The sequence below is a fragment of the Lissotriton vulgaris genome, chromosome 2_1 (genome assembly GCF_964263255.1).
Source record: "Lissotriton vulgaris chromosome 2_1, aLisVul1.2, whole genome shotgun sequence".
NCBI classification, from domain to species: domain Eukaryota; kingdom Metazoa; phylum Chordata; class Amphibia; order Caudata; family Salamandridae; genus Lissotriton; species Lissotriton vulgaris.
Genome location: NC_141687.1, coordinates 2,055,403,663 through 2,055,417,486, shown reverse-complemented (window position 1 = coordinate 2,055,417,486; position 13,824 = coordinate 2,055,403,663).

Sequence of the window (13,824 nt, the reverse complement as noted above, 5' to 3'; positions counted from 1 at the left end):
TTTTCCTTCAATACCTGTCTGCTAATTGCCACTTATGTTGATTTTGAATGGTGAAGGCCACATTATACGAAAGGCAGTGCCTTTAGATTATCACATTTAAAAGAGGTGTCTATTAGGGCCTTATCACCCTAACTAAATATCCCTAATTTAAGTTAACTTTCAGGAGGGCGTTTAAACTTCCTCTCATGAAAAACTCTGTCCTCAACCGCAAAAACCTCAAAAATCAACCCCCCTTTACACAACTGCAATTCCCAGGAAGGATGTGTGAGACAGCCATCACAAAGAATTCTTCAAAAGAATAAAGTACAATTCCCTGTGCACAACCCTCTGCTAGTCTTTGCACAGAGCACACAAGCTTAATTTAAGGCAATTCTTAAACATTTTATGCAATACCAAACTAAACTTTTAAGTAAAAATGGATCCAAAAAAGCACTATGTGCCAACTGTAGTCTATGGCAGATCAGGACCTAGGAGCACCTGCATGCCTGCTGTGAAGGAACATGGGTTGGACACACCAAGGGAGTTTGTCCCAGTCAAATAACTTACCTTCTTGCTTGACTGATTTAGAGTTTAGCAGATAGAATTCCCTGTCCCAGGGAGTACTCACACAACATAGAGGTGGGCAGACCACCAGGTTTATGCCTATAGAGTCAAATGTTCTTTCTAGGTGTAAACTTTCCTCCAGCGGCTAGATGGAGTTTGGACCATCAGAGGTAAGCCATTCAACCATCCAGCCTATTTAGAGTAGGTAGTCGGATTACTTTTTTTTTTACTGTCCATCCCCTCCAGGTACATCCTGGTGATGTCGGACAGTAAAAAAAAAGCAAATCACCATGACTAAATATTTGCTCATCACCATCATCAGATCACAAGAAGGTCAGAGTTGCTCAAAGAAGTGAAGTACAATAACTTCATATCGCAATATGTTGACTAATCCAAGATTCTGATGACTTAGGTTTCTGCATTGACACTTGAAAGAAAGTGGATTTGGGATGGGCAACCACCCAAGCAGTGTTGACACTAACTTGTGAGAGGGAACCTCAAAGTGATTAAGTTAACCTGAGTTCAACCCTCTGCTAGCCATGGCCCAGAGCAGACAGGCTTAACTTTTATGCAGTTCTAAAACAGTAATAGTCAAAACACCCAAAAACGACAAAAATATAACTAAATTAGAAATATAGAGTAAAATGCAATACACAAAATGACACCAAAACAAAAAAAATCCAATAAGGGGAAAAGGAGATATCAAAGTGTTTGCCACCCGGAATATTCTAGGCCTTGAGGCAAAGCTTACCCTTCTTTGGTCTCTTATTACACTGGTATATGAATTGGCAGGCCTTACCTGTTTCCCTTACAAGATGGTGAAGTTCATTGGTCGCCCTCTAATGTCTTGGCAGAAGGGCAAAACATGCACCACACCTAGTATATTCTGTCACCAGGCTAAGGCCATTGTTTTACTACGGGATCAGTTTTCACACCTCATTAAGGTCAAGCACTTTCAGATCAGCTATCTGTAAGGTAATGTCAATTAGTCCACTGGAGGTTTAGGCAGGTAACATGTAAATTTAAAAGGTACGTATCCTACATATTTATTTAAAAACGATGTTACCATTTAATACATATTAAAAATAGTCCTTGAATGAATTTGTATCCGTTTCTTGTCTAAAGCTTACAGATTAAAGTTTATCATGCAAACATTGACATTTTCTTTGATTCATTTACAGACCTGCCATACTAAATTACTTAGGGGCAGATTTATGATAACTGGCGCATCCCCAGGGATGCGCCAGTTATCGTGCACTGCAGCTACGCCACCCATGGTGCGCCGCATTTATAATGCGGCGCACCATGGGGCAAAAACGGCACAGATGCGTCACGCATCTGTGCCGTAAAAGTGACGCATTGCTGGAGTTGCGTCGCAAGCGCGACGCAGCTCCAGCAAGGCTTGGGGGTGCCCTATCTGACCAATGCTGCATCAAGCCTTACACCTGCTTCAAGCAGGCGCAGTGTTTTGACGCAGCATTGGCCTAAAAGTGACTGAGTGAAATCTTATAGATTTCACTCAGCCACTTTTGCGAGGCGCACCTGCCCCGGAACGCCCACCCTGCGCCGGAACGCCCACAAGCGGCGCAGGGCTTTACAACGTGACGCATCTGCCTAGATGCGTCACGTTGTAAATCGGTCGTAGGGATGGGCCATGTTTACGCCACAGTTGCGTGACGCAAATGTGGCGCATTCATAACATAAATCTGCCCCTTAGTGCCTGGTTACTGGAGGAATATGCCAATATTAATTTCGCACATGTTCCACTTTTAAATACCTGGCACAATATCTTGTGTGCAGCAAGGTGTACTTAGGGGTGACATTACTATTTAAATGCAGGGTTTCCTGCCTGTCAGAAAGGATAATTTTGATGGGTTTAACAGCAGGTTTTTAGGCTGTTGCAGTCCGAACCTCAGTTTGTCCCCTTGCTCCCTCTGACTGCTGCATCAGCTTACACGCATCTTGTATCACCTATAAAGCAGTTACTTTCAGTACTCTGTCATATTAGGCAAAAAATAGCAAGAAATCTACAGGACTACTCAGGACATTCATCAGGCACATTACCAGGAAGCAATTCAAAAAATGTAAGAGGTTGCAGAAAACAGGGCCTCCACAATCCAGTGAACTTCATTCCTCGCCTATTTCAAAATATATTGAAACATAATCCCTTTAAGCAATACTTCAATAAAAAATAAGTTGCCATTGATCAGAGGCTTTGGAGGCACTCCTTGCTCCCCCTTTCCACTGCAACTCTCACATGTGGCTCTCCACCTCAACAACATACCATTATCAGGAGCTATCCCTCAATTTTAGGTGATTGAGCATTCAATCAAATGAATGATTTATTGACAATATAATTCTAAATACATTTAATGCTATTGGTTGACTTCATGACACTGGGAGACGGAAGATTACCAAATAAACGATTACTAAAAGCTGAGAAGGAAAGGTCCATCAACTCTATTGTAGGCTACGTTTTCAGCAAAAAAGGAACCTTGCAAGGGTGTTTATAAGCATATTTTCTGGAAATGAATGGGCAACATGACTAAGTAGGAAGGGCCCAACACTCAAAGTGCTTTGCCTCTGCATTGGGCACACTTGAAACTGGGATTCCTTAGTAGCCAGCAGCTTGAAGTTCAGATTTTTCACTGTCCTTGCACCATATGATAAATCACAAGCCTTATTATTAACCTCTGACATGTCTGTTCATCCAACATCTCATTCATCCTTTGCATTCCTTCACTGTAAACCACCACTTAGCGCTGCCACCACCAACAATGCTCACCCTTTCAATCCCCCTCACAAAGCAGCTTGCAATTCCTCTTTTATCTCTGTACCTTTCTACAACTTGGTTGTCTTGATGCATCATTGTTAGCCCAATTGTTTTGTGTTATGTTGCTTTAAAGCACAGTTCTTGCTTGATACAACTCAGACATACACTCTCAAGGCTACACTTCAAGACAGAAGGATCTGGCACAACACATCATATCTTAGCAGTGTCTCCATGAGTCTAAGGCCTGAGTATGAGTTTGGCAGTCCTGGAGCAGGCCGCCATAACATCACCCTGCTCCAGGACCACCAAACTCGACTGCCTGCTGCCAGATCACTAGTAATCTCGTGGTCTGGTGGACGGTCCTTTGGTATTCCCATGGTGATGTCTATGAAAAGTCCATTCATTGCAGGAAAGGGTGTGACCCAGGGGTCTGAAGGACGGGCCCTTAGGGGCCGCACGAGTGACTTACAACCACCTACTATGCATTCCCAAGAATTAAAAGTCGGCCAGACAGTAGAGAATACAAGCAGTTTGTTTATTAGCAATACTCTGCAGAGGAGTCCATCATGACCTTCACCCTAAGATGTCTGCCGAGGGTCTGAACCCTCAACAGTCTACAGTGGATAATCATTCCTCTCGTGAAACCCCCAACCACCCCCACAAAGGAAAAATACCGGCCTGGGCCGAACATGAACAAAGAGGCACAGTAAGATGAACCAACACCTGTTAGATGGGTACATGTTGTCACAGCCTCAAGGTCATGGTACTGGGTCCCAGCATATCCTAACATGGGAGCTACACAATCAGATAGGCAAGCAAGGGCAGAATGGCCTATTCATTTGCAAGTCAAGACAACAGCGTTGGACTAGAGAGAATAAAAACGAAATACAGAGTTTTGCTGAGGCAAGCAATATGACAGTGAGGCTTAACTCAGGCACAGTCTAAGCACCCTAATGGTGGTTACAAAATGAAAAATGGAGTCGCACTTGCTAACTGAGGCCCACACATTACGGGGATGACTCGGTAGGTTGCATAACATGAACACAAATGTTGTCAATTTAGCCATGCAGTGCTAATCAAATACAGCATGAAACGAGTGCATTGCATGAATTAGGATTTCAAACCTAACAGGTAGCAAGATGTGCCCCCTTGCAGGCAGACCAAGGCCCTGAGCCAAGAGGGGTTTCCTCACCACGACAATTTTCATGGTGGCTTCATGAAAAGTGTGGCAGTGAGGAAACTCCTATTATGCTCTGTGGTGCTGAATTGGCACTGACAGCATATTAGAACCTCCCACTGCTGTGCCACCGGTGCGAGATCCATGATCCCGGTGCTTGCAGTAGGCCAGCGGCGGTCCACGGGTTTGATGGTCTGGCCCAGCCAGGATGGAACCATTCAACATATTTTCTTTAGAGACTGTGGAAAAACAGTCCCCTTGCAGCATACTATCAGTAAGGAGCATAGTGTCCCACATTACACTGTTGTTTTTTTCATTCAGCAGTATATCATTGATAAACAGTACTCAAAATCAACTTATTGGGGGCATGGAGAGGACTGCAAGGCTGGTGGTTTCTGGCTAGTGAAGCTCGAAGCTATATCTACTATTCAGGTCTAATGTAGCCAATATGTTAAGACTGAGGACAGACACAGCACTTAATAACTAGTGGGAGGGCTGTGCAGAAGTGGGTGTGCTGTGGCACAATCTGATGAAGAAATCTAAAAGATTAAAGAGGACCCTTTGCTGACCAACCCAGCCTAAGATTGTGCTGATGGGGACTTATGCCTCAGATTGAAGGGGAGGGAAGAGCTACAGATGGACTGGGTGAGCAGTGATTTATTATTTTGATTGATGATCAGTGCTTTAATATTTCTGTTATTCGGGTAAAAAAAATTACTTTTTGTTTTTATTATGCAGTTTATTTATACAGATTCAAAAATATACATATTTTAATTTTATAACTTAATTTTGAATTGTAATATAGGGAAAATAGCTTTAACAGTGGACTGATCGTTCAGCATCTCAAGCCTATTTCATCAAATTAGGAGTCCTGTGCACTGAGAGCCTGTCAGCAGCCATTACGTGGTACCTCTGTGTCCCAGATTCTGAAAGTATGATTCTGAGTAGGCGTGCACCAGGCAAAAGAAGTCCAAAGCAATCAGGTAATATGTAAAGTCTTTATTTGAGTTAATATTTTCTGGTAATAATGACAACTTTAGCTCAACCAAAGAGTTTTGTTCTCCTCAGAGAACATCATCAGCGCTGAAAATCATATGTAAAAAGGACAACAAATAAATATAAAAGAACAGAAAGCAAAAAAACTATTCAATACCACAGTACATAAAAGAAACATAGGACTTTGACAAGAATCACTCATAAACATGTAAATACACATCCATGCACATTGAGCTTGAGACACTAAAATTATGACTGGGGCCAAAAACAACATAAACAACTCTTAAAATTGACATCGAAATGTCTAATGCTGCAAAGATTTAGTGTGAGTTAAAGACCTGGAGCAGTTGTGATACAAAGGTTGTTGTTATCCTTCTGGTACAAGACCCCTCTCATTTGTGAATACTCTGATGTGAACAAGAAAGTTTAAGAACAGAGTAAAAGAGCAAGGCAGCAAAAGAATATATGTCCCAAGAGCAATAAATGGTTGGTCAAGGTATCCCAAAATTGAAATCCTCCCTAGAATTATATTTTTGTGAGATCTCGATAATGGAAAGGCGATAGGTGTCCAAAGTAAGTGTTCGAGTGTGAAGATTTTTAAGAACGGAGCTGGTGATGGTCTCCATCTTGGACGAACTGAGATGCAGAGCTGATAAAAAAATCCCCGGGGCCCTGGTGCTGCTTGATCTCTCCGCGGCATTTGACACTGTGTGTCACAGTCAACTGCTGTCGCGTGTGAGAGATCTAGGCATCAGGGGAACCGCACTAGGCTGGCTTACTTCCTTTCTGCAGGATAGATCGCAGAAAGTACAGCTTTCAGACCTAGTATCAGCAGCAGCGGCCATCACCTGTGGAGTGCCGCAAGGGTCGGCGCTCTTGCCGCTCCTTTTTAATATTTATCTCCAGCCCCTGATTTCAGCACTCAATCAAATGGATTGTCAGGTCTATAATTACGCTGATGACACACAGATCATCATTCAAATAGAGGACACTCCTGGAGCCCAATCACGCTTGCATAACATTCTGAGATACACAGTAAACTGGATGACTGCCAACTCCCTGAAGATCAATCCTGACAAAACAGAGGTGCTGCCAATTACCACCGTAGGCAGCCCTTGGCACAATGGATTTTGGCCCAGGGAGTTGGGCAGGACGCCAGTTCCAGCTACCGTGGTAAAAAGCCTGGGCATCCTTATTGATGGCAATTTGACCATGAGAAAGCAGGTGTCCTCAGTGGTGGGTTCATGCATAGGCCTCCTTAGGCAACTTCGTAAAATCTCTAATCTACTGTCCTTTTCTACTCTAAGGAGTGCAGTGACAGCTATGATTCTGGGGCGACTGGACTACGGAAATGCGCTGTATTTGGGTCTGCCACAGCAACAACTGTTGAGGCTTCAAACTGTGATGAACAATGCAGCAAGATTAATCTATAGGAAGCCCAGGAAGGCACATGCTTCTCCTCTCCTGTGCCAGCTGCATTGGCTTCCTGTTAGACAGAGGGCATTGTTCAAAGGCCTGTTCATCTCCCATAAGGCTATCTATGGCAACGCACCGAACTACATTAAAAGTAGACTATTGAATTACATTCCAGGTAGAGCACTGAGGTCTTCAGAGGCTACGCTTCTGACTAATCCTCGCTATCGTCTGTCGACTCAGGGCGGTCGATCTTTCTCTACTTTGCTCCCGGCAGCATGGAACAAACTTCCACCAGATCTCCGTAAGGAACCAAAGCTGCTGCCATTCCGTAGGATGGTAAAAACAATACTGTTTCGAGAAGCTTGGGGAGAGTTGTAGCGGTGCTCCCTGTTCTATGGATGTGTCTGGTTGCCTGGTACAAGCGCTTAGATACCCCCGGGTGATAATGCGCTATATAAATTGAAATAAATAAATAAATAAATAAATAAAAAGTGCTGGGCACAATTGGGCTAAGTAGTGCCCAAAGCCAAGAGTCTGGTGGATAGAAATAGGGAGTATAGTCATTTGGCAAGAAGTTGTAGGAATAGTGCTTATATATACAGTAATCTGTCTTTGAGTGAAAGGCAGCCAGTGGAGAGCTCTCATACGTGAAAATGGAATAATATGAAGTGAGGGAAAAAGGTATATATGCCGGACACTTCCAAGTTAAGTTTTTAGGCAAGCAAAGTAACCTCACCCCTTCATAGTAAAAGATAACAGTGCCCTCAATCTTCTGACTAGTATTCTTGGACCCGATGTAACTAAAGTACACGCTCCCAGCTTAATGATCTGAGCAAGCCCATCCTCCAATGATGGCATAGGCAATCCCGAGTCCGCAAGGTAGACTACAGGAAAAGCAACTGCTGCGCTCCTGGAGGCAGATCTTCCCCATGGAGCATGTTGCTGCGCTAGGTGGAGTCCTCCATGTGAGTGGGAGTGTAAGCGCCATCTTGGAACAGCTTCCACGAGCAAAGTAGACAGTTTGAGCAGTTGTACGTCCGGAATGTTATAAAGGACAAATCTATATAGACACTTGTATTTAAAAAACACGGTAATGAACCCAAGGAGAAAAGGACAAAGGATAGTAAAAAATGAGGGATCTGATCAGCCCAAGGTGCGCAGTGCATGTATTACACAGAATTGTTTGTAATTGAGCTATATGACAACATGAGATGGGGGACTTCCTAAATTGCAGAGCGAAGAAAAAGTAACCAGGCTTGAGAAGTTGGCTGTGTTCTCATAGATGGGATTAGGTATCACATAATGCAGGCAGTTCCCAGGCCAGAATATAAGGAAAAGGCCAAACTATTTAGAAGAAACCATCCAAAGCAGAAAAGTGGTCACACCACATTGAACAAATATATAAATTCACAAGAAGTGTAGCATGAAGAAAATATTTGGAGAAATGTAAAGTAACCCTGGGCGTAGAACTACGCTCCGTTCGCGGAGTTTGTGAATTTTCGGCAACTTCGCACTTCGTGGCGAGCGCGAAGCTCTCGACTACTTTGCAATTTACAGCGTGTGCTCAATAGCGCGGTAATGACTTCCTGTGGTTCTGCGTTCACTTTCTCGCTTTTCTCTCCCGTGAGCGTTCGCTACAATGTTTGGAATCCGGCTGCACAAGCCCACCCGACTGTGAGAACGCAATAACGTCATTCGGACGCGCGAACACGTCATTAGGACGCGTGATCTTCCTTGCAGCGCCATGTATGTAAGATCGCATTTCCAAACACGCAGAAACTGCAATCTGGCTCAGAATATCTCTCGAGCATGTTAAAACCTTCTCAAAAATGATCATTTTGCTCAGGAAAACCCCTCAGATTGTGATTTGGCTGTATTTTTTTTGGGCGAGGATTCCCTTCAAGAGAAAGGAAGTGCCCCTGAGTCTCCAACTTCCTCTTCCTGTCCACCAGGCTCCTCCCAGGGCTTTGTCCATGCTGTTCACTTTCATTTGGATTTGGAGCTGGATTTGTGTATGTCTGCTGCATCATAGCATTTGATTGTATTTATTGAGGAATTTTGGATTTGAACATTTGAGAATTGGTGTACTGTCAATGTTTGTTTGGTTTGGGTTTCTTTAACTACAGTTTTCTTTGCTTCTCAATCTTTCTTAAAAAAGATTAATGAGGGAGGCCTGTACTTTCATGAGGGGCCAAGTTGTATGTCTTTGAAATGTCATCCAGTTGGCCTAAAGGTACCCACGGGTCCAACCATGTTTCTGTGGTGTCTGTAAAACATCATGGATGGCATTGGATTCAATTGCAAATTCTGTTGTAGTGGAATTTCATTTTTTTAAGTAAAATTAGGTAACCCTGGTAGTTCATGTAGTTAGTGTAGGTCTGCTTGAGTTCATTTACTTTCTGTGGGTGACTTGGCCAGGTGGTGGCGGCCATTTTGTGTTTTAAGCCACTGTGTTTTTGCCATAGGCCTCCAAGCTTGTGGCCTACTCTGCCAGTAGGCCCAAGGGTACTACTAGAGTCATCATCTTGGGTGCAGGAAAGTTGTTCAACTGTTATTGTGGTGTTTATGTTGTAAGTGTAACATCATGTAGGTCATGGATGGCTTTGGATTGATTAGCAAAATGTGTGTTTGGTGTTGAATTGCAGGTTTTGGGTGTGTGTTGAATAATATGGCTTTTTCTGCACACTAGGTAACCCTAGAATTCAGCTTGCGTAGTTTTGGTAACTTTGCACAGTGTGACAATGCGGGAACGCGATAACGACGTTTTGTACAATTTGCGCTGCCGAACGGGCCAATTTTGCAATCTCGCGAGCAATATGTCTCGAGTTGCATAAAACCTTCTTGAAAATGTTGATGCTGTTCAGTTTGCTAAAGAAACTCCTCAGGTTATCATTTGGATGTAGTTTTTGGAGCATGGACCACTTACGGTTTCTGTCCTCTATGTACTTTGTTCTTTGAGGGTGGCCTGACCATGTGGGTGGCGGGGCGGCCATTTTGTGAAGCTAAGCATTGTCCTTTTGCCGTAGGCTTGTATTGTCTGTCTTCTCTTTCTTTTCATGTTGTTGGGGATGGCCAGGCCATGTGGGGGCGGCCATTTTGTGTGACCTTCCATCGTGCTTCAGTTTTGTCGCAGGCCTACAAACTTGTGATTTCTTCTGTCAGTGGGCCTAGAGTCCCAGAGTTAGTCAGCGCAGCGGGGGTGCTTGATGTAGCGGTTTCCATTTTGTCTGTTGAATTTAACATCATTTAGGGCGCGGATGGCAATACATTAAATTCCCAAATGTGGTTTTTGGGGTGTAGTTAACTGTTTGGGTATGTGTAAAAAAACTGTAAATGCCTTTGTTGTTTGTGTTGTTGTTGTGTAACTTTCAAACCTTTTAGCCATGGGTGGGGATTTTCTTTTTTGTGCATTAAGCTGTTGTGTGTAACAGGCATCCTCCTTTTTCTGTACATATAGGTATATAGGCCTGCTTGAGTTTATTGTTTTCTGGCCTTTACCCATATACCTGTGATATGTGCCCACGTGGCTTGGAGCTGTGGTGGTAGTGTTCTGTTTTGTTTTTGACAAATTGGCATGTGTCTTGCCATTATTCCTGTTGGCTTACTACTGTTCACATCCCCATTGCTATCTGCTACAGGTCACTGATGCTGCATCCATCCTAAATGATGCACAAATAAGGATAAACAAGTTCCACTTCCACTACATTTGCTTTTTAGTTATTTGCTATTCTTACTCTTACTGAGTGTACTAATACTTCTAGTAGTAATTAAAATTAAAGCTAAACAAATTCCACATTCGACTGATGTTATTCTGCCTTCTTTGCTTGTAGGTGCACAAAAGACTGAAGACTGAGAGGAGGTGTCCGTCATCATTCATCGCCTGTTCTACTGCCAGATGGACGTCCTTCTGTCTTACGTCACGTGTGGTGTGACTCACCTGACCAGACATCATTCTCAGCAACTTGTGCAACTGAGTGCTGCTGCTGACATCTGAAGAAAATGGGCCCAAAGAAAGCAGGTACCAGGTCCTCCAAGACCAAGAAAGTTGCTGAGAAGAATGAAGAACAGAAGAAGGAAGTGACACTTAAGTCTGCCTGCAGCAGCGGTGACCGGGGTTCAAGCTGGGGCCAGCACCTCCGCATCAGTGGGCCCAAGCCACCAACCCAGGCCAAAGCAGATGAGTGGGGAAGAGGTAGCCAGCCTAATGATGGAAAGCAGTGGTACTGAGCCTGACCTAAACTTAGCGCTATCTCAAAGTAGTACACAACCCATGCAAGAGGGAACACAGCAGAAAAGTGGTGGACAACAACCAACGCTCGCAATAGTAGATGTTCCAAAAGAGCATCCACAACCACCGCCCGCAATAGTAGATGTTCACCCTGAGCCACCACCCGCAATAGTAGTTGTTCAACAACCACCGCCCGCAATAGTAGATGCTCAACGAAAAGAACAACCACAACCACCGCCTGCAATAGTAGTTGTTTCACAACCACCGCCCTCAATAGTAGATGTTCCTCGAAAACAACAACCACAACCACCGCCTGCAATAGTTCAACAGCCACCACCGCAATAGTAGTTGTTGTTCCTCCCAAAGTCGGTGCAGTTCAGGAAATTGAGCCTGATGCAGAGCAAGAAGAAGAGGAAGCACCTGATGCAGGACATCTATTGTTTTCCAAATCCCCACCAAGGAAAAGGAGGGTTAGTCCATCGAGTTTTTCGCCAAGCATCCCTTCTGATGATCTTGATCTCAATTGGGAGCCACAACAATCTGAGCATGAGAGGGAGAGACATCCCAAGAAGACCAGGCTAGGGAAAAGGAAGGTTCCAGGAAGCCTTACACTTATGGAGTGCGATGTTGAACAGCCAGATAATGATGGTGATGACGAGTCAGACCCAGTCATTACAAGCATTACTCCTGCACCTGAGAACATGGAGACCAACATTTTAACCCTAGCGAGAATGGCTGCGACTAGTAGGGATGTAGCACGCATACCTCCAACACAGGCCACACCAAAAGCAAAACTACCTCCAGCTTCCATTTTTACATTTGCACAGGGCCGGCAGCGTCCTACATCCAGCACAAGTTCCACCTCAGCAGAAGTAGGTCGTGGTACTACTGCGCAGCCACACAGTAAATTTCAACACACAACCTCCAGTTCATCCGGCATGGAAGTGGCACCTCTATCAGGAGACAAAAGTTAAGCTCCCCAGTGTGGGACTTCTTTACAGTTAGCACAAATGAGGACACCATTGCTATATGCTCCATTTGTCATTCCTCTGTTAGTCGTGGTAAGCTTGGTACAAACTATGGTACCGGAGGCCAAATGACCCATTTGAAAAAACACCACGCAATCCAGTGGGAGGACCACCTACGTAGCATGAAAGCAGGAACCATTAACGTTGGTGGGGAAGTAGTAAAAGGTCCACTCACGGTCGAACAGGAAGAAGAGGGAGACATTCTATCTGGCAGTGGTACACAAAGTACCCCTGTCCCCAGCACTGCAGTGGTAGAGCCCACATCGTCCGCATCAGCAACATCTCAGTGGCACCAGAGTAAGAGTAACCCGGAGACACCAAGGAGTACGGGTGCGAAGTCTGCGACGCGAAGTACTGCATTGAGCATAACTGAAGGAAATACCAAGCAGGGTACCATTCTTAGCATGTTTAGGCAGGAGGGAAAGTACGAGCCCAACCACCCAATAGCACGTTTGTACAATGCTAAGCTTGCTAAAATGTTAGCACTAGACCTTCTCCCTTTTTCTTTTGTTGAAGGGGTGGGTTTCCTGGAATTTGTGACAACCCTCTGCCCAAAATGGAATGTTCCCAGCCGCTACTATTTTGCCAGAGTTGCTGTTCCAGCACTACACCACAACGTGCTGGAATTGCTTAGAAAAGGCTTGCAGCAGAGTGCTGTTTATAGTATCCACCAGACAACAGACATGTGGACCAGTTGCCAAGCCACTGATTACATGTGCATCACTGCACACTGGATCTCTTTTTTAGGTGTTAGAGAAAAGGTATCTGCAGGCATTGATACTGCTGAGATTTTTAAAGATACTCGCAGACGTGCAACTGTAGCCATGTTTGCAATGGAGAAATCGCATACTGCTGCAAACATTTTGGCTGAGTTTAACAGCAAGGTCTTTGAATGGCTGCGACCAAGATGCCTTAACATTGGTTTTGTTGCCACCGACAATGGCCGTAATGTAATTAAGGCCATGGAAAATGATCGCTATTTCAGGGTCCCGTGTTTGGCACACTGCATTAACATTGTTGTGCAGGACTTTCTAAAAAATGAAAGCAAAGTCAGAAACTTACTGACCATTTGCAGAAGAATCTGCACGCATTTCAACTATTCTTTTAAAGCCCGGAAGCAGCTACGGGTCATTCAACGTGACTATAAAATGCCAGTCAAAGCACTCATCCAGGAGGTCCCAACACGTTGGAACTCTACTTATTACATGCTTGATCGGCTGTTTGAGCAGTACATACCACTTAATGCTTATGTCATTACAAGACGATCAGGGGATCCTCCTGTTAAAGCCATGACCGTTGAGATGTGGAAATGGGACCTCATTAAATGCCTGTCAGTGATGCTACTTCCTTTTGAGGTCTTCACACGTGCAGTCAGCATGGAGGACTGTACTTTGGGCCAAGCTATTCCATTGTTCTACATGCTAGAGCAAGAGCTGAAGGAGGTGTCTGAAACATATGAAGGTGTTGAAGGAAAACTTGAAGCATGTTATTTGGCGAAGGCCTTAGCTGGCCGCTTATCTGAGAATACAAGGATTCAAAATAAGATTGTGTCACATCATTATTACATTACTGCCACAATTTTGGATCCACTGTACAAACTATTTGTGAACAGTAATGCAGTAATTCCTTTTTCAGAAGGGGATGTTGCCAAGTACAAAACTGT